Raw genomic sequence first — 19,961 nt, 5'->3', positions numbered from 1 at the left:
TAGGGCTGTGATAAACATTTCCATATAAAATTGTTGTTTTCTAATCAGTATGTCAAGGATGGTATCATTTAGATTGCTAAAGTCTGTCTTTAAAATAAAATATGAATATGTATTTTGTCATAAAATCAAGGTAATAAAATGTTCTGTAGCAGCAACTTGATGATTATGTGGCAAGGCATGTTTTTAATACCGATTTAGCTAAAACCAGTGACTGACTCATGAGGAAGACAGCCTGCACAGGGTACCTTATGAAGGTGCTTACGTTCTTCATTGCAGTATTTGGTTCCAATGAGGACTGTCCAGTAGATCAGGATGCTTGCAAAGAGGCAATTCCTAGCAAAGCAGAGCTGCAAATAAAAAGCACTGTTAAAGTGTTGTCAAATCTGAGGAAGTGCTGATCTGGAACCTAACTTTACAGTGACTCCCAGCCTCAGCCTGGAACCAAAATCCAAGCTCTGAAAAGCCTTGAACTCTGCAAGTTCACATCTGGGTCCAATCAGACAGCTGAAGCCCATTTCCAAGCAGAGGCAAACTGAAAGGCATGTGATATGCTGGGGAGACAAACCGCAGATGTTTATTGTGCTCTTGCGCCCTTAGCAATTGTTTTAATGGGTTGGAGCTCCTAGGAGACCATTTGACTTTTGCTCATGTCTATACTGTTCTCTTATAACGCTGACTGTGCAGAAGCCTGAAGTTGTCAACAATCTGCTTCCAGTGTTATTTCAAGGAAAGAAAAGTGAAGTGACATCTGATCTGCTGAGAGAGGACGGGGAGGGTGGTATTTTTAAAATATAAAGCAACAACAAAAATCTGTATGGAATCGATATTACAGTCAATACCTTCTGCCCCTTTGGAAAGCACAGCTTAGTCTGAAACACAGGTTTCTCCCTCTCTGTTGCAACAACTACCCATTAAGAAGACTAGTACTTACTTTGCCAAGACCACATTGTCAGTAAGTGTTTTGAAGCTCTGCAACAATGATTATTGTGCAGTATTGCATTTTAATAATTCAAATAAACCATAGAACATTATGATCTCTATGGAGAATCAAATACTTTGTTGCAACTCCAGCCTTGGAAAGCATCCTCCATTTCAGTAGGATTGTCTCTTTGCAGAAAGGAGCATTTTGAAACTACTGCCTGCCTTCACAAAGAGCAACCCTGGCTGCTGCTGGTCTCCTCCAGTCTGTGCAGAGGGAAGAATCTATGTTTGTGAAGATCATCATCATGCAAGAACTGTAGTTAAGCGATCTTTTGCTGTCTATTGTACCGTAAGACTTGTGCAAGCAAGAAGATCCATCCATATGTGTCGGGCATTCAGCTCCTTTCCTTTATTCTTCAGTCATTAAAATTTGGAACTGGAACCTAGTCAATGCCAGCAAGAAACACCTGCCTGTTCAGGCAGGAGTGACTCCATGGCATTTCGTTTTTTAATGGCCCTACAGGAACCTGGTTTGAACAGACAATGTGAACTGCAGAAGTTACTGGTGTGAGGTATTAGCACTAGTCATGAGTTTTCCTAGTTCTTTCATCCAAGAGCCTGCGGAAGAGAAGGAAAGGAACGTCCTTTCCCTTTGAGATGAAGCAGAGATGGTGAGAGAGGCTTTGTAAAGGCCACTAGTGAAGGATGAGTGGATCAGGAAGAGAAGAAAGACTCAAGGACAGTGAAGGTGAAGAAATGCTACAATTTTGCAGGAATGAGTAGAGCCCTCCAGGAAAGAAAAGAACTAGACAAAATTAAAAGAGAAAATAGAGGGCAGGATTAAAAAAAAAGATGTGTGATTACTCAAGGGCATTGGTTTCAGAGGGAGAAGAGTTAGAAAACTTATTGCTTAGGCTAGAAAGTGCACTAGGGAAGGCTGTCAAACGTGGATGTCAGCTATGTAAAAATATACTATTAGTATTGTTCAGCTGGACTAACATATGGCACACAAATTCCTGGATCTCCCTAGTCACTGGGAATTTTACAGACTACTTAAAAGACATGAGGATTTCACTTGCTGTTTTGCCCTAAACACAACCTTTTGTGGGCACTGAGATTTAGGTAGTAACAAAAGTGCAAATTCTCAAAAAGGGAATGAAAAGGTTTTCTCTTGCTGAGGATACGAAGCATTTTTTTTTTTTTAGTTCTTATAAGAATATGACAACACAGAGGCTCATTTCTCTATTGCCTACCTTAAAAGTTTGTATACTTGTATTGGACAATTCCACTGCTAAAAGTTTGGTGAGGCTGTCTGCTCTATTTAGAGTGGAACAGTAAAGACAAAGGACGTTTTCTAATCTGCTAAATCATGTAGCCCAAGGATCTCTCCACTGTTATGCACGTGGTTTTCTACAACCCTCAAAAGATAAGATTAGATTAGATGGAATATTATCAGAACTAGAATCACTAATGTATCACCAGAAAATGGAAGAAGAAGTTGCTGTCTATTAAAGTGCAACAAAACTACTAAACAGGAAATGGATGACTGGCTACAATAAATCAAAGCTTAATAAGGCTTTCAATCTATGTGGGTTTTTATTTATAGCAGAGAACTGAATAGGCTAATATTTCTCATTCAAATTTACATAAATATGTTCTTTACTGTCTGCTAGGTCAAACAGAGCCCTGGTAGGTGCAGACACAATTCCCCTGGCTTCTGAGAAGTCAAAGTAACAACGCTTTTGAGGAATGTGTTGCTCTGACAAACAGCAGAGTCAAAAGCACTCTATGACAGGTAGAAAATTTGCATTTCCATTAGCGAGGCCTTTGTCAAATGAAATCCCTAAAGGCAATGAAGAATGTATGTGGAAGGAAAATGCAGTGTATTAATTTACCACCACCACCCAAAAAAATTTCACTGTATAGCTCAATGAAACGTAAGTTAAGATAAAAGGCAGACGGAAAAGATTTACATTCCAGGGGGCCACACAATAAAGGGATAGTGATTTATGCATGCTTTTGCCACAGGATAGCCCAGAAAAGAAATGCTTTTAGATAGCTTGGCTGGCTGGTAATTTATCAAGGACTCAATTCTTCTATCCTGTTCAAAATTAGCAGCTGCTCAAGTAATGCCATTAAGATGTACTGAGCTAGGGCACAGGAATCAAACTGAGCCTGCGCCTGAGCCACTTTGCTCCTCCAAAAAACCTGGCCTAGATGCTCAACTACTTGCAAAAATGAGCCCAGTTTTTACCCTTTTTAAAGTTTATCAAAATACGGATACACTTTAAAGGATAGTGCTTCATCTTTTTGCATTATGTCTTTTAGAAATTAATGAAAAGTTTATTGATTTTAATGTGATTCCTATTCTTTTATGCTCTGTGACCCCTGTTTTTCATGGATCGAATTCTGACTAAAAATTAACAGATCATCAGTGGAATCACGGATAAAACAAGGTACTATTTAATGTGAATAAAAACGTCAGAAATTGGTCCTAGGTTTAATTTGGCCAGCCTTTAAAACACATTAATATTACCACAACTAACCCTGATCGTTTTAGGACGTCTATATCCTGCATTAGTTCTTCATTTATATTCCAGATATTTATCATCAAGGGTCACTTTATCTTGAGACTGATGGAATTAAATTCACAGATTTGGCATGAGGAATGCCCAAAGAAACACAATAATTTATTAGCTGATATTTGTTTCCCCAGATACGTTTGAGCATTTCAGAATATGCATCATAAAGACTAACTTAAGACCATACGGAATTAATGTTTTCAAATCTTACTAGTTTATCAGTGTGTTCTTGCCCGCCACAGCCAATCCCACTGAGAGCTGGCCCTTTCCTTAGTATTACCTTCCCTTCTGACACCCCTTCCTTTATTCTGGTGCACATGGCTGTACAGCACGTTAGCTGAACTTGTTGCAGTCTTTACCAACATTTACTTTAGCTTATCTGCATTGTTGTGTCTGTGTAATGCCAACAGTTTGCCTGGACTGCTACATTCAGATGTGGAAACAGGATCCCAGCTCTGGGGCGTTCAGGGAGAATACTTTTGCATCTGTGCGTGCTGTCAATAGCTTTAGGAGTACGTGCATTCTCTTTACCAAGTCAGCTAATAAAAGTAAATGTCTCTTACAAAGAAGTCTTTTCAGGAACAGCTCAAATATTTACATACTCCTTTTCATACAAAACTCTCACAGGTTAACTCTATTGATCACGGCTCAGACAAGACAACTGCCAAGTAAAATTATAGTAATTCTTGGATAAGTATTCTTCTAGTTTATTCCTCCTCCTGTATATAGTCATGTTGTATTGGCACATGCCTCTGTGTGATGTGTGGTGCTTGTAACTATTCCATCAAAAGAAAATTCAAAAGCTTGACCCCAACCAAAAGAGTCATATTGGAACAAAGGTTATGAGTTAAATAGGTCCAGAAGCATAAGTCCTAATAACGACTTCCCTTTCAATGGGATTTCTGCTCTAAGGCCATCTACGAGCTTTCAAAAAGTCTTTCCAGGAGTAAATGAATAGGTTGTGTGACCATCACACCCCCCAAAAAAAAATCACAGCCCTACCAGACTGAGAGTGCATGTTCTGAGCGGCAAACAACATGTCCACAGTGAAGCTGGTTTTTTCAAGCATTAAGACGTATCTCACCAGATGAATTAAAGAACTGAGAGACCATGCACAGTGGGTAGCGACCTGTTTTCTATTTGTTCAGAAACAGGTGTAAATTGCTTTCATTATGCTTTTATAAAACAGTGGGTTTTCTACAGGCTCTACTAAGTATTACTTTCTGGTCTGGGCTCTTTCTGCCTCTGTACCTATTTATTACTGCCTCACTGACTTTATGGCTGGCAAAGTTTTTCAGCATTTCTTTCTTTTTTTCTCTCCTCTTCTCATACAGTAATAAATATTATTCAATTCAACAAATGCCTACAAATGGTTTCCATTAGAATTTTAATCTACTCTCAGAATGAAAGAAAAGCTTTGTATAAATCTTTTTAAATTACCAGAACATAAATTCAGACAGGGACAACTCCACCTAGGCTGAGCTGGGGAGTTCACAGCCTGCTGTCCTCGTTCATAAATTAATTGAGGTCTCTAGCTGCTGTAGATGAACAGTGCATCCTGCAAAAGATCATATCTGTCAAGATTGCAGATTGGTTTCTATCAGAGTTTGCAAAAGTCAGAGCGCACAATGCTTTCATTATGTCTATGAGTATGGCTTCCCAACTGGAAAGAAATGTGTGTTTTGTTCTGTTGGGCCAAGATTTACAGAAAGCAATTTTCCTCCACGCTCCAGCTATGACAAACCTACTGAAAAATGTCATTTCATGACTTCTTTCATTCAGTCACCTTTCTACTGACAAATATATATTCTTTCTGCTCCATGTGTACGCACCAACTGTGACATTTAATGGCCAAGGAAGGTTAATCACAGGTGAGTACATATCCCTCTTGGATATTGCAAGCTATACTGCATTCACTGCCACTTCTCCATTATAAAGTAAGCATGGCTTTAGCTGGCTCACACAACTACTTGTTTTATATTACAAATTCATAAATTTTTTAAAAGGCTCCCTAAGATTCTGAGCACCAGCCAGCATATCCATGAATACCTCTTAGGCATCTTAAATTACGTTAGGGTTGTGACAGAGCGTGAAGAGAGTCAAAGGCAAGGTGGATATTACTGAGTCTTTGGTATCATTTTGTTTCTTCCCCTTTGACTTTGCACTGTGAATCTGCAGGCACATGACGGGTGGAGTAAAGAAAAGACAGAGCATCAGATCCCAGAGTTTGTGAAGCAGAGGTGGTTTTGCTTTTGGGTTTTTTTTTAATCAGTGCCGTATTTGACAATGGTGGCAGGGACTCTAGACACATAAACGCCTGTTTGTAAGAGTTTTGAAACTAAAAGGAGGGTAGGACTGACCAAAATAACTCTTTACACAAGTGAGTAGAATTGGTACTGTTTCAATTTACAGGCAAGGGACTAAAACCCAAACACAGCACATGCACACATTTCCTTCCTTGCCTATGTCTGCTGTGCTGGCCCTTCCTTCTTCAGGGCTGAAGCTGTAGAAGAGGCACCCCCAAAGCACCTCAGTGCCACCCTTTCACTCCTACCTCTCTTCTTTAAAAGAAGAAAAATATCCCTGTTGGGGTGCACTGAGTATTGCCCAACAACTGAGTGTGGTGGTTCTCTGGAAGCGATAGAAAGCCATCATACCAGCTCTTAAAAACGATAGGGAGATTCGCCACAACTACAAACACCAGTCGCAGAGAGGTCTTGGTGATCTCGATACACAAAAGACTAGCGAGGCAGGGCTAGAAGGGCATACTATGGCATTTTGTTCTGTAAATACACACACAGCCTTTTAAAGAATGCAGATTATTTACGCATTAAAAGTTAATGTGCCTGTTAATCTCTATTTAAAAGCTTCTGCCTTAGCCTAATAGTGCCAACCAGTTATGGTCCATGAAACAAAGGTGGCTGCCAGCCACAAGAGCCAAATATGTACTGGAAATTAATTATTTACTTGGCAGGCTCAGCAGTCACTTTATTATCAAAGCAATTGGGGCAATTTAGCTGTTTTATTAAATACTCAATAGTTCTGACCTGTATCACACAGGTGACATTTGGCATCCCTGTGTCATGGTGCTGCCTTTTCCCACCATGAGTCACAAGCACCATGCTGTCAAACTCTTCTCCGGGAAAAATACTTGCAGGTGCAAACATCAGCAGTTGTCCTGGTAGTCTAGTTTAGAAAGCATTTAAAATAAGTATTTTAAATGTACAACTGCTCTGCGCGGGGCTGACACGACAGGAGGGAAATTTCAGACTGGAAGTTTTTATTACAACAAATTACAGACTCTTGAAGATGTGGATTGCAGTGGAAACCCTGATAACATGTTCACTGTAGCAGGGACAAGCCAATATGTTGTGAAACAAAATCCCTCCTAAGCAAATACTCACGCCAACATTTTCTGTTATATCAGCCTACACCTGATATCAGCCTAGCGTATAGGTGCTCTCCACAGCTTCCTGAGGAGGGGAAGTGGAGAGGGAGGTGCTGCTCTCTTCTCCCTGGTTTCCAGTGATAGGACGCATGGGAATGGTTCAAAGCTGCACCAGGGGAGGTTTAGACTGGACATAGACATATGTCTATAGACTGGACATTGGCTTAGACAGGTGTACTCTGCGCTGGGTAAAAAACTGGCTGGACAGCCGGGCCCAGAGAGTTGTGGTGAATGGAGTTCAATCCAGTTGGCGGCCGGTCACGAGCGGTGTTCCCCAGGGCTCAGTACTGGGGCCGGTCTTGTTCAATATCTTTATCAATGATCTGGATGAGGGGATCGAGTGCACCCTCAGTAAGTTTGCAGACAACACCAAGTTGGGCGGGAGTGTTGATCTGCTGGAGGGTAGGAAGGCTCTGCAGAGGGACCTGGACAGGCTGGGTCGATGGGCCGAGGCCAATTGTATGAGGTTCAACAAGGCCAAGTGCCGGGTCCTGCACTTTGGCCACAACAACCCCATGCAGCGCTACAGGCTTGGGGAAGAGTGGCTGGAAAGCTGCCTGTTGGAAAAGGACCTGGGGGTGCTGGTCGACAGCCAGCTGAACATGAGCCGGCAGTGTGCCCAGGCGGCCAAGAAGGCCAATGGCATCCTGGCCTGTATCAGAAATAGTGTGGCCAGCAGGAGCAGGGAAGTGATCGTGCCCCTGTACTCGGCACTGGTGAGGCCGCACCTCGAATACTGTGTTCAGTTTTGGGCCCCTCACTTCAAGAAGGACATCGAGGTGCTGGAGCGTGTCCAGAGAAGGGCAACGAGGCTGGTGAGGGGTCTGGAGAACAAGTCTTATGAGGAGCGGCTGAGGGAACTGGGACTGTTTAGCCTGGAGAAAAGGAGGCTGAGGGGAGACCTCATCGCTCTCTACAACTACCTGAAAGGAGGTTGTAGCGAGGTGGGTGTCGGTCTCTTCTCCCAAGTAACTAGCAATAGGACGAGAGGAAATGGCCTCAAGTTGCGCCAGGGGAGGTTTAGATTGGACATGAGGAAAAATTTCTTTACTGAAAGAGTGGTGAAACATTGGAACAGGCTGCCCAGGGAAGTGGTGGAGTCCCTGTCCCTGGAGGTATTTAAAAGACGAGTAGATGAGGCACTTAGGGACATGGCTTAGTGGGTGGTGGTGTTGGGTCGACGGTTGGACTCGATGATCTTAGACGTCTTTTCCAACCTCAACGATTCTATGATTCTGTGATTCTATGACATTAGGAGGCATTGCTTTACCAAGAGGGTGGTCAAACACTGGAACAGGCTTCCTAGAGAGGTGGTCAATGCCCCAAGCCTGTCAGAGTTTAAGAGGCATTTGGACAATGCCCTTAATAACATGCTTTAACTTTTGGTGAGCCTTGAAGCAGTCAGGCAGTTGGACTAGATGATTGTTGTAGGTCCCTTCCAACTGAAATATTCTATTCTATTCTATTCTATTCTATTCTATTCTATTCTATTCTATGTACATCACTCCACTGAACAGCAGCAGAAAAAGGAAAAGGAAAAAAGAGAGAAAAAAAAAGAAAAAACCCTCAAGTATCTGTTAGTTTGGAACACAAGTCAAACTGCAGAGATTTTTGTTCAACAACGGTTTGGTCCCCAAAGCTGTGTTGTTGCCATTACAGATTGCAGTGATGCTATCAGAACACAATTCCTCCAAATATTTAATTTTCCCCCTTCCTTTATTTTAACATACTGTCCCTAGTTACAGTCTTTTGAACCGAGTAGTCCCTCCCTATAACTTCAAATATTTGGAAACACCTCAGTGCCATTTTAGGCATCATTTAAAGAGGTCACCCATTTCGAGTTTCCCCCTCATCCCCAGGTTCCTAATCGTTGTTACACCCTCTCTGTATTACTCAAAGCAGAAACTGCCCTAGACAGGACCCTAGCTCCTAACAGTGTGCAGAACACCTAGCAGAACAGTCCTGTGAGGAAGGATAACTTCTCCCTTCTCCATGACAGACATCGTCCAAAAGTCATGCTTGTTTTTTGAGCTACTGTATCCCATTGCAAACTCATCTATTGTGTACTACTGACTCTTACACTACTTAATAACTTTTTCCAAAATCTCTCCCTCTCAGGGACTTTCTGTGTTTCAGATTATTTTTCTCCAGATGCAGTAATTTTCTTTTCTCTCTTGTATCCGGGTGGAGAATGGCAAAAGAGTGGATAAGGAGTCTTGCAATGCACCCAGTCTTGAGAGCGACTACCTGTGTGAGCCTGCAGCAAGACCCAATCAGCCCAACTAACTCCTCATTCATGCTGGGAAGTCTAACACAGTTGAATGTGATAGCTTCCTCAGACACAAGTGATGAGAGAAACTATCACCCTTCAGCCGCATCAGTTTCATGTACCACCTTGGTTAGTAAATGTTTGACCTTGATTTGTCCACAATCTAAGACAGGAAGAAAAAAAGTCAATGGGACTTAACAACCCTCTTTCCCTCCTTGTCTCCTTTTCCTACTACGGATCAGCTGTGAGTATCTTTACCTTCAGGTGACTAGGGTACATCCTAAATAGACTATACCAAACCGTAATGTAGAGACAACCAACTGTGATGCAGAATATAAACCAAACAGCAACTGCATGAGTTTACAGGAAGACAATTCTCATAATATGCTGTTATATATTTGTTCATCAAATCAGGATTTTTTTAGCACTGATTTGAAGAATACAATGCTGATCCCTGTTAGAGTATCCAGCTAAATGGACCATATGTGTATTTGATTAGATTGTAGACAGTTCCAATGTTCCAGACAACTCCCCTTAATGAAGGCCTTGCCTACCAAATGGATCAAAACCCCATTCAGCTCTGTTGACTGGCATCAATCCCTTCGTGTTCATGCACTACCTCTGTTTGCAGCAACAATGTCACGGTGCTTTCCGTATTAGTAACTGAGGATCTAATGACCACAGTACAGAGGTAATTGCAGATTTATGTACAAGGTAAGAATTTTGTCCTATAAGTTATTTTTATTTTTTTAAATTTAGAGATGGTTAATGTACGTGACTATCACAACACTTTTATTAAGGTCTTGCTTAAGAGACCTGGGAGGAGACCCAGCTTACACAATTGGTGCACGTGTTCTGTCCTATAAGCATTCTTAGAAAGTGGCACAGGAAGGGATTTGAGGATCTTGATTACCAAAACAACAAAAAAAAAAAGAAGGAAGGGTGCTCTATGTGTGTGTCAAAAGAGTATTAGAGGGATTTTTTTTTTCAAGAAACTGCATTTCTTTATGGCAAGTTTCCCACTATTGCTGTCTATCTGAGGTGTTATAATAACCTTTACTTCACTGAAGCTTCCATCCATAGTTTTCAAGAGAAATAGGAGTTAGGAAGCCGAATTTAGGAAATTAATCTACACCTTTGCTTGTGCAGAAACACAGACTGAAGCACCATCCCACTTCAGGAGCTTGCATTAAAATGTGCTGGCAGCAGGGCAGAAAGCAAGTGTTCATATCAGTGCAGGTAAATTCTAAAATCGGGAATACAAATACTACAGAAAGAGCAGTCTTTTGAATATTATGCTGCTCTAATTTAAGAGCAGAGAGAAAGATAGGATTTTAGTGCATTATTGAGGGGGCACGGAGAGACAGCTTGCATGTGACATGGAGGACTACACCAATCACCAGTGTCCAGCTCCTAGCAAGCAATTCGTCTCTCTTTCAATCTAGCTTTTAAAAGAAAGGTGCCTGCTCTTTCTGAGGATATGGATTGTATTCCAACAATAAAGTTAAATTACACAAGGAGTATCTAGAATATTTCATCACAAAATCAATGTGCATTATTTTAAACTTTGCTTTCTTCATCGTAACTTGCATACACACACAGTGATCTAGGAAAGTTTGTGTTCAGTAAGAATACAATTTCAAAAAGCTACTGTTGCCTCAAGGAAAATACTGAAATACATTCTAAGACAGAAATAAATCTATTTATCAATCGTTTTTCTTCCTCACCTCTGCTATTTAGAATATTTGCATGAAAATGGGATCTTTATTTCCCAAGAGTTCATCAGCTGCACCTGCTATGATATAATTTCCATGGATACCAATTGTATGTGGTGTCACAAGCATATGACTAAAGGATAAGGAATAAGAAAGAGAGAAATCAACTGCTTTATTCTTTGGCTATGCTTTTAGGCAACTCCATAAACAAAACCTAAAGCTTTATCTAATCGATTCTTCACTCACACAAATAACCCACTCAGTCCCTCTCCCTTCCAAGCCCTCTTGGCAAAAATGTCCCCACTTCTTTAAATGTGTTCAGTCTTTCAAATGTTATCTGCTAGTCAATGAGAACAAGACTTAGGACTTCACAGAGTGACAGAAACAAAAGCCATTTTAATTTGCGATTTCTTAAGCTACACTTTAAAACTTGCTAATGGAGAATTTTAAGTGGTAGGTTTCTCCAATAAAAAAAAACTTGGTAAGGTATTACTTCAGTAAAATGTCTGACATCAAAGAATTATAGATATAATAAAAATCTATCTAGTAAGGAGGGAAGAAATAACAAAGAAAACACCAAGTTTCAAAATTTATTTGTTTCATCAGGAGGTACAGCGATTTAATGGAATGTGCCTGCACAACTATACAAGGCTGAGTTACTTCACAGTCTGATGTGGATTTTGATACCTGTGTCTTGTTAAAAATCATTTGAAGAATATGTTATCTTTGGTTTAAAGCCATTTCTAATAAGAGGTTTTGGATGAACAAGTTTTCTCATTTTGTAACTACACAAAAAATATTTTTGAGATAAGCTTGATCAGACTATGGCCCAGGGATTTCAATTCAGCTCAGAATAGAAATGTCCAGAAGCAAGCAGTGGAGTAGGCAGAGAGAACTGTAGACTCCGTTCACCCAGGGAACCCTGATATGACTCACAGGCAAGTCCTTGCAATATTTTGATGTAATGGTAACATGCGTGACCTATAGAGATGCAGGAAGACAGTCATAACTATAAAGCCCTCGCCATTAGCTATGATCCCTCTTTCCAATACCTCAAAGGCAAGGAGATATTTCACAGGGGAGGAAACACATGCACACAATGAGATCAAGAAACTTGGCCAGAGTCAAAGGCAGGATTTGGAGCAGAGCTACAGAGAGAGGTCCCACAGGAGAGCACTAGCCACTGAGGCACAGTTCTGGTCCAAGGGTGGTCAGAGCATGGCAGCCGGGAGCACCGGGAACATCTCACTCACTATGTTTCTCCAAGTCCTAATAGCATCTCCCCCAGCATCTCTCAAGTCACTCCTTAGTTATACTTTGCAAGCAAAATCAAACTTCTCTGCCAGCAGCTAAAAGTCACTGAGCCCCTCGGAGTCCCCGCTACTTTTGCTTTTATTTATCCCAGGCTCAGGCAGCATGCTGAGGGGCAACCACAAAAAGCCTCCCTGTAGCTTGCAGGCTCCTGCCTTGCGAGCCCATTCACTAGCTGAGAAGAAATGGATGTTAACCCTCAGCACAGCCAGAGGGAGCGTGATTTAAAGTTTTCCCATCCTCCCTTCTGGTACAGAAGGTTCGATGCAAATATCAGGCGGGGGTGATACACACTGACTGCTGCTCAGCCCCCAGGACAGGCAGTGTCCTTCAATTTTGTAGTCTCCTCCCAGAAACTGAAATCCAAGGTATGCATACCCTGCAACACACAGAGGCAAGGCTCAAAGTATGTGTTTTCTGTTTGTTCTCTACTTCTCAGTAGCCTTAACATTATCTCTGGGGTAGATATAAACTTTTTTTTTAAACTTTGCTTATCTGTCAAGTCTCATTGCCTGACATCAAGGAGATCAGTATGCCTTCCTTAAACACAACTCCTGGCTCTTTTGAGAGGCTTCGCTTTTTAGATGTTGGTCTCCTAAGCTCCTCTCCACAGCCTGTCTCCCCTGCTGCATCCTTCAACAGATTTTTTCAAATCAGAACAGACAACCCATATAGGCTGACATGCTTTTTGCAGTGCTCACTGCTCACATCTGAATGTTACTACCCAATCTGCCTGCATTCCTGGGCAGCACAGCGGAGGAGAGTGGGGACGAGAGGTGTCTGCTACATGTGTATAGGCATGCATCTTGGAAAGGACTCTTTTTCTGTAGCCAGTAAAAATTACATGGGCGAGGAAACTCATAAACATTACTGCCAGATAGTTTTAAGCACCAAAACCAGAAGATTTCTATGGGAGAAAAAAAAAAAGGAAACCAGAAAAAGGAAAAAAATGCCCCCGACGTCATCAGAATCTGCCCTCTCTTTTGGAGGTTTTTCCTTAGAAAGAAAACACATTTAGGTATGTCAGCGCATGACCTGCTCTCTCTTGAACGCCAGATTCTCAGAAACATCATTCATCTTACTAGGTATTCCTCCGCCTGAGGTGAAGTCAGTCAGTTACGCATGCCTGATGCTGGTAGTTATGCCTTAACCTTACAAAATAAAACAAATATGGTGAAGCTCCAGTACCACACAGTTATTTTGACTTTTATAGGGAGTTACTCATTAGAGAAGACTGTGACCTGAAACAGCTTTCCTTTGTTCTCCCCTAGTCCGTTCCTGCCTTCCCCCCATGGGATATGTAAAAGAACACCTTAGTTACATCAGTCGGAGCTAAAAGTGCATTTAAAAGCCACCCAGGTAATGCACAGCCCCCACTTGAGGGCAGACTCTCAAATCGGAATATTTATTACTGAGCTGTGAAGCTGTGTTTTCGCAGACTTTGTCAGGAAGGCGTTATTTGAATGCCGATAGGGACGTCAGGCTCATCTTTTTCTAGACCTCAGGTCAGGAGAGGATGTGAGCACATGGTCAGCTTTAGCCCCACGGAGTTAAAGGGTAGTTAAGCACATAGTTTACATTCTGTCATGAACAGGAAATAGGTAGTACTGTAGTCACCTTAGCTGCAAGGGGAATACACACGCTTACTTATACAGGCTTACTAACTCACTGCAAAGGATGGTTACGGCTTTTCTTGCACTCTAAGCTATGATCAACAGAAAAGGAAAGGAACTGGCCAGAAGTGAACAACAGGATCAGTCTATTAAGGTTTTTATTCAAACCAAATGTATGAAGGTACCATTTTATTATGCCTCACAGCAAGAACCATCCCAGACCTTTCCTGCAGGCTTAAGTCAGTCCTAGGGGGTCTAGGATCCCAAAGGCCCAACCCCAGGGACACGTATCCTGCTGGGCACTTACCTGGCTCACTCGTGCTCATGCAGCAGCATTTCCAGCCAGGGAGATGAGCCAGCATGAGCAATGAGGGGAAGAGCAGCAGGGACATCCTATTTCCAGAGCCATCCTACCTGAACCACGCCATGGTGTCACCCCAGGAGAGGACAAGTGTCCCTCAGGTGGAGATGCTCACCATGGGTCCCACTCTGCTCCACACAACATGACCCTGGGGAGGCAGCTATAGTGCTACAAGACCCCATATTTCAGGGAGGGGGAGTGGAAGGAGCAGAGACCCACAGCCCTGCCAGGTGAACGATGACCCATGCTGCTTCTGCCACGTTCATGCCACTTCTGCCATGCAGCCCTCTTGTTCACATCTCTGCAAATCCCTGGAGGAAAAGAGACTGTGGAAGAGATGACAGGGGCTGCAGGAAGAGACAGTGAGAGGATGCAAGAGAGCAGGGAGGGGAGGAGAAGGCAGCAGTCAAAACATACACCTGGAAATCACCAGGAGCCACTGCGCTGCGAAAGCCATTAGTAAGTTTTATTTTCGGAGTAGAGATGCTGACTCTTAGCGGGATACAGTCACCCTCCCTTGCAGTCCCCCAGGTTACCGGCTGTCTGTGGGACTCCCTGGAGCAGAGGCTGTAGTCCAGCTGCATCAAGCCTACACAGTAATTTCAGTGTACTCCCATAAACTAACCACGTAGGTGCTCTGCAATGACCTCTTAGTGGCCAGGCACACTAGAAGCACTTACAAAGCCTATCAGTTTCAAAAGACAATGACTCTAATTAGCACAAGAGAAACATAGATTTTTGGCATACATGTTCCCTAGCCACTTTGAAAAGCTCCTTCAGTTTAGAACAGGGTCATCTGACATGCTCAGGCTCTCCACCCTCCTTCTTACTCCATTTTTTTTCTCCAAATCACAGGGAGGTTCTTTCCCTCCCCGTTTCCAGACATCTTCCTTTGGCCTTGAAGGGCCTGATAGGTAACAGACCTCTTGTGCAAACACGTGCTTCTTTTCCCTCTCTTCCTCTTATCCTCAGACTTCAACATCCCATCACAAATTTGTTTTGCTGTTGAGGACTTTCTAGTCTCCCCTTTCCCTTTCCTCAGGGCAAGTTTCCAAGCACCAGCCAACACTCTTTTAAGGCGTTTCCACACCTAACTAGCTTCTAGTTTTTCTCCTCTGGAAGCTAGATGAGCAGCATTAACAGCAATGAGTAGATTCATATAGACGAAGGCATTCATGATATGGCTGTTTCTTACAGTGTAATGTCCCCAGTTGTCGCAGAAACATTTCTTCCCCATGAGATTTAAAACCAGAAAGAATAAATAGGGTACCCATATCCAATATAATTAAGTACAGTCACCCTTGAAAAAGGGAATACATGGAATACAAAATCCTGGCATCTGAATGTGAAGCTCTCTAGCAAAACTTGTCAGCACTTCAAGAAATAAATACGAAAACCATACCACAAAATACTAGATGCATTATTAGTAGTATCTTTAATAGCAGTACAAATATTAAAGTGCTATACTGTTTACAACACAAAATTAAAATTTTAATTTTGATCAATCCTGTTTACCCAGCAACATTCTGATTAGCAGTCAGAGTTAATTGAACAGTGGAGGAAAAAAACCCTGCTCACAACAAGATATGCCACATAAAAGACTTCAGCACAAGTCAACAAGCAGCAACAGCAGAGTTATACAGCCAACTACAGAATGTACCCAAGTCTCTGGCAAACCAAGACACAACTTATGCCACTGAAGCGGTGATTTGAATATCTTTCGTTTCCTCTTCTTTGGTGTAGGGAGCGCTTCTGAATATTTGCATGGCAGAATCGAAATACACATTAGCTTGAAACAATGAAGGAATAGGGAGGTAGAGAGCACGGAGAAAGAAATCCCAGGAAACCATAGGCAATTGCTTCTTTATTATGCATATTTTGCTGCTGGAGCACATTATTCTCATTCTCCTTAGGGCATCGTTTGTTAAGAGCACAGTAAATAATGTCAACAACTAAAAATCCAGCATGTCAAGCTTGATTCCCACCCCCCCCCCCATATTTGGATGAGAGGGAGTGCCCTGACAGAGGCCAGGTTTTCCAGCGCAAACCTTAAAGTGTACAAGAGAGAAGTAGCAGTTTCCTATTCCCCTGCTCCTTAATTCCTCCTAAAAAAAGAAAAAATCAGGTAGAGACACAAAACAAATTGCTGTAATTCATGTACCCTGTCACATATATCTCCGTTTTAAGCACTGCCCTTCTGCTGCACGGTTCACAGAAAGATGGTGCCCTTCTTGTTCATTATTCGGAGCGACAGGCAGCAGCCCCCCCGCCACAATTATCTGGTGGTGCCTCACAGGCATAGAGCTGCCCAAGGCGCCTTCCTCCCGGGATACCTACTCAGCAGGGAAGGGGTTCAAAGCCCAGCCGCATCGACGCGTTTGAAGCATTCAGACGTAAATCCACTGCTCCTGAAGATGAGCAGCGTTAGGAAGCAAGCTGCTGCGATTAAGCTCCTACACCAGCAAAATAAAATCAAATGCTGCACTCTTCCATAGCTTGCTTAACCACACACTTCATTAAAGCTTTTGCTGCTGTTTAACTGAGCTGTAAATGCTGGGAAGATGGGGTTTTTTTAATGAGGCAGAGACAGTTCACAAATCCTTTTTTTTTTTCCCCCCTCCTTTTTTCCCCTCATTTCCTTCAAGCCAGAGAAAGTAAACAGGTGACTTAAGTGTAAAAGCAAGAGAACGTGGATTTAAGGTTTCGTATAAGGTTTCTTAGTCAGCTCTGTTTCATGCTTTTCCACTGCGTGCCTTTCAGTAGTTCCCAAGGCTGAGAACATGGAGCAGATGCAGACTATGCACTTGAAACAAGTTTTACTCCTCTGTTCTCAAATCAGAGAGTTTTACATTAGATAAACCTATATTTTAAAGGGAAGGAAGAGAGAAATCTGCTAAAAGAGGCTTTAGTGGAGCAAACCCTTTGAGCCATCACCACTGAAGAGAGAGAGAGTTGGTACCTCACACTTTCAGCCCTGTATTATATAAATCCTTTTCTTACCTACAACTGAGAAGAAACAGCTGCAAATAAATGGCCTTTCAGCTGTGGTCACTTCTGTACTTCATCCCTAAGTGCTCCCAGTGTAGCAGAAACCCAAGCCAACCCTGTTGGATTACTACAGAGTACTGCTTGCTGCTTCTTCATGAGTCTCACACTGCTCGACAGCAGCTTCCAGGCTCCCTGCAGCCCACCTGCTCCCCACAGCCCCAGCCGCACCTCATAAACTTACCCCAGGCCCCCAGATGAGACCTAGCCCCGTGTATTTGCTGCTTCAAGGCAATCAGGTGAGGCCTCTGCGCTTTGTCCCACTTCACTTGCATGAAGACTCCCATCACCCAGCTTCAGAGAGAAAAGCCAAGAGAGGCAAGTCAGAATTTTTATTTTGCTCGTTCGCAACAGCTTAAAATCCCTGCAAAATTCATTTTGGTAGTTGACGAACTACTGCAACTTCTGCAGTTATGCACATCAAGCTTTCAGTCTAAGTGATGCACCAGGAGAGTTTTTATTGCCAATGTTATCATAGGCTATTTTGGAAATCAGAACGATTGTATTGGTCACAGCATACTTTTCGTTATCTTTGTCAAAATATTCCTAATATACAAAGCAATAAAATGCTCAGTCAGTGATCAAAGCTTCAAAGATGGAGATTATGCTCTCATTCACTATGCCAGCCTGTGAAACCACCCCTTCTTAAATGAAATTTATGTAAATAACATTGCCAGTTCCTTGGGTTATCTGACAGGGGAATGGAATAATATTTAGAAGGAAAATCTAGATGATGGTAGGATTTAGATTTAACCTTCAAGATAGAGTTATATTGAACTGGATAGGATCTCGGCATTTTATTTGAATGTGATTTCTTCCTCCAATTAATGCTGCTCAAGTAACTACCAAAGTGCTCCCCAGAGTCTCCTTTCGGCTTCCTGTACTGGGTTTTTCAAGCAATCCCTAATGAAGCCTCAGCCTGCAGTCACCTCCCCTTCCCCCGGCAGGCTGGGGAGGTGTTTATCATGGGAGCGGTGCTGGTAGCCACGATGGGACCTGTGAAGTTTCACATCGGTCAGCCATCAGGCTCAAAGAGTAATGGTCAGTGGTTCCAAGCCTAGTTGTACCAATGGCTGATTACTAATGGCTGGAGGAATGGGTTGATGGAAACACAACAAAGTCCCGCAGCAGAAACAGAACAAATCCATGCTGGCTGGTGCCCACTGGATGGAAGGCACCTTGGAAGAAAAGGGCCCAGGAATCCAGGTGGACAAGAAGATGAAGTGCCCTTGCAACAGAGGTGGCTATCCACATACCAGGCTCTACAGAAGTGATTATTCATGCTCCTCTATTCAGTTTCTTTAAGACCACATCTGGAGTAGTGTCATCTTCGGGCTCCCCGTATGAGACGGACAGTGAGGGGACACTAAGATGGTGAGAGGATGGAGCACATGATGCATGAGAAAGGATGAGAGCCTCAAGAAGGTTAAAGGTGGGGGGAACCTAACTGCTGACTTCAGCTACCTAATGGGTGGTTGTAGAGAAGACAGATAGACTCTTTTCAGACACGTACAGCAAAAGGATGAAAGGCAACAGACATAAGCTGTAGCAATGGAAATTCTGACTGAACAAAAAAGAAAAAGATGCAGTGAGGGTGGGTCGAGTATTGGGATGGGTGACCAGAAAGGCTGCAGAATCGCTGTTCTTGGAGATACTCACCTGGACAAAGCCTGAGCAACTGGATCTAACTTGTAAGTCAATGGTGCTTTCAGCAAGGGGTAAGACTAGACGCCCTCCAGAGGTCCCTCCAGCCCAAATGGTTCTATTCATCTTGAACTTGAGCTTCAGGAGCAGAAACACAGTTTATTATATTCACCTGTTTTCATTGTTTCCTCTAGTAATTATTCTTTATGTGGAAGTCAAAGCACTATCTCCTGAACTATTAAAATAAAAAAAGCCAGAAGCATACAGATTTCTAGGCATGCACGCGAAGTAAGGGTCAAACCTTCTTCAAGATTTGCTCTAAAACATTAACCTCAAACTAAGAATGTGCTGTCTCAAGAGTGTGCGTGTGCTTTTTGCCCCTTTCCATAAAGCTGCCCTGGAAATCAGAGAGCCGATTTACTTAGCCTGAGTCAACTGACAATTACTCTAACTAAGTGAGTAACTAACAATTACTCTAACATGAGCCGGCAGTGTGCCCAGGCGGCCAAGAAGGCCAATGGCATCCTGGCCTGTATCAGAAATAGTGTGGCCAGCAGGAGTAGGGAAGTGATCGTGCCCCTGGACTCGGCCCTGGTGAGGCCGCACCTCGAATACTGTGTTCAGTTTTGGGCCCCTCACTACAAGAAGGACATCGAGGTGCTGGAGCGTGTCCAGAGAAGGGCAACGAGGCTGGTGAGGGGTCTGGAGAACAAGTCTTACGAGGAGCGGCTGAGGGAACTGGGGTTGTTTAGCCTGGAGAAAAGGAGGCTGAGGGGAGACCTCATCGCTCTCTACAACTACCTGAAAGGAGGTTGTAGCCAGGTGGGTGTCGGTCTCTTCTCCCAAGTAACTAGCGATAGGACGAGAGGAAACGGCCTCAAGTTGCGCCAGGGGAGGTTTAGATTGGATGTAAGGAAAAATTTCTTTACTGAAAGAGTGGTGAAACATTGGAACAGGCTGCCCAGGGAAGTGGTTGAGTCCCCATCCCTGGAGGTATTTAAAAGACGAGTAGATGAGGCGCTTAGGGACATGGTTTAGTGGACATGGTGGTG

This window comes from Aptenodytes patagonicus, chromosome 4, assembly GCF_965638725.1.
Source record: "Aptenodytes patagonicus chromosome 4, bAptPat1.pri.cur, whole genome shotgun sequence".
In the NCBI taxonomy this organism is placed as follows: Eukaryota; Metazoa; Chordata; class Aves; order Sphenisciformes; family Spheniscidae; genus Aptenodytes; species Aptenodytes patagonicus.
Note: the sequence above shows the minus strand (reverse complement) of the source record.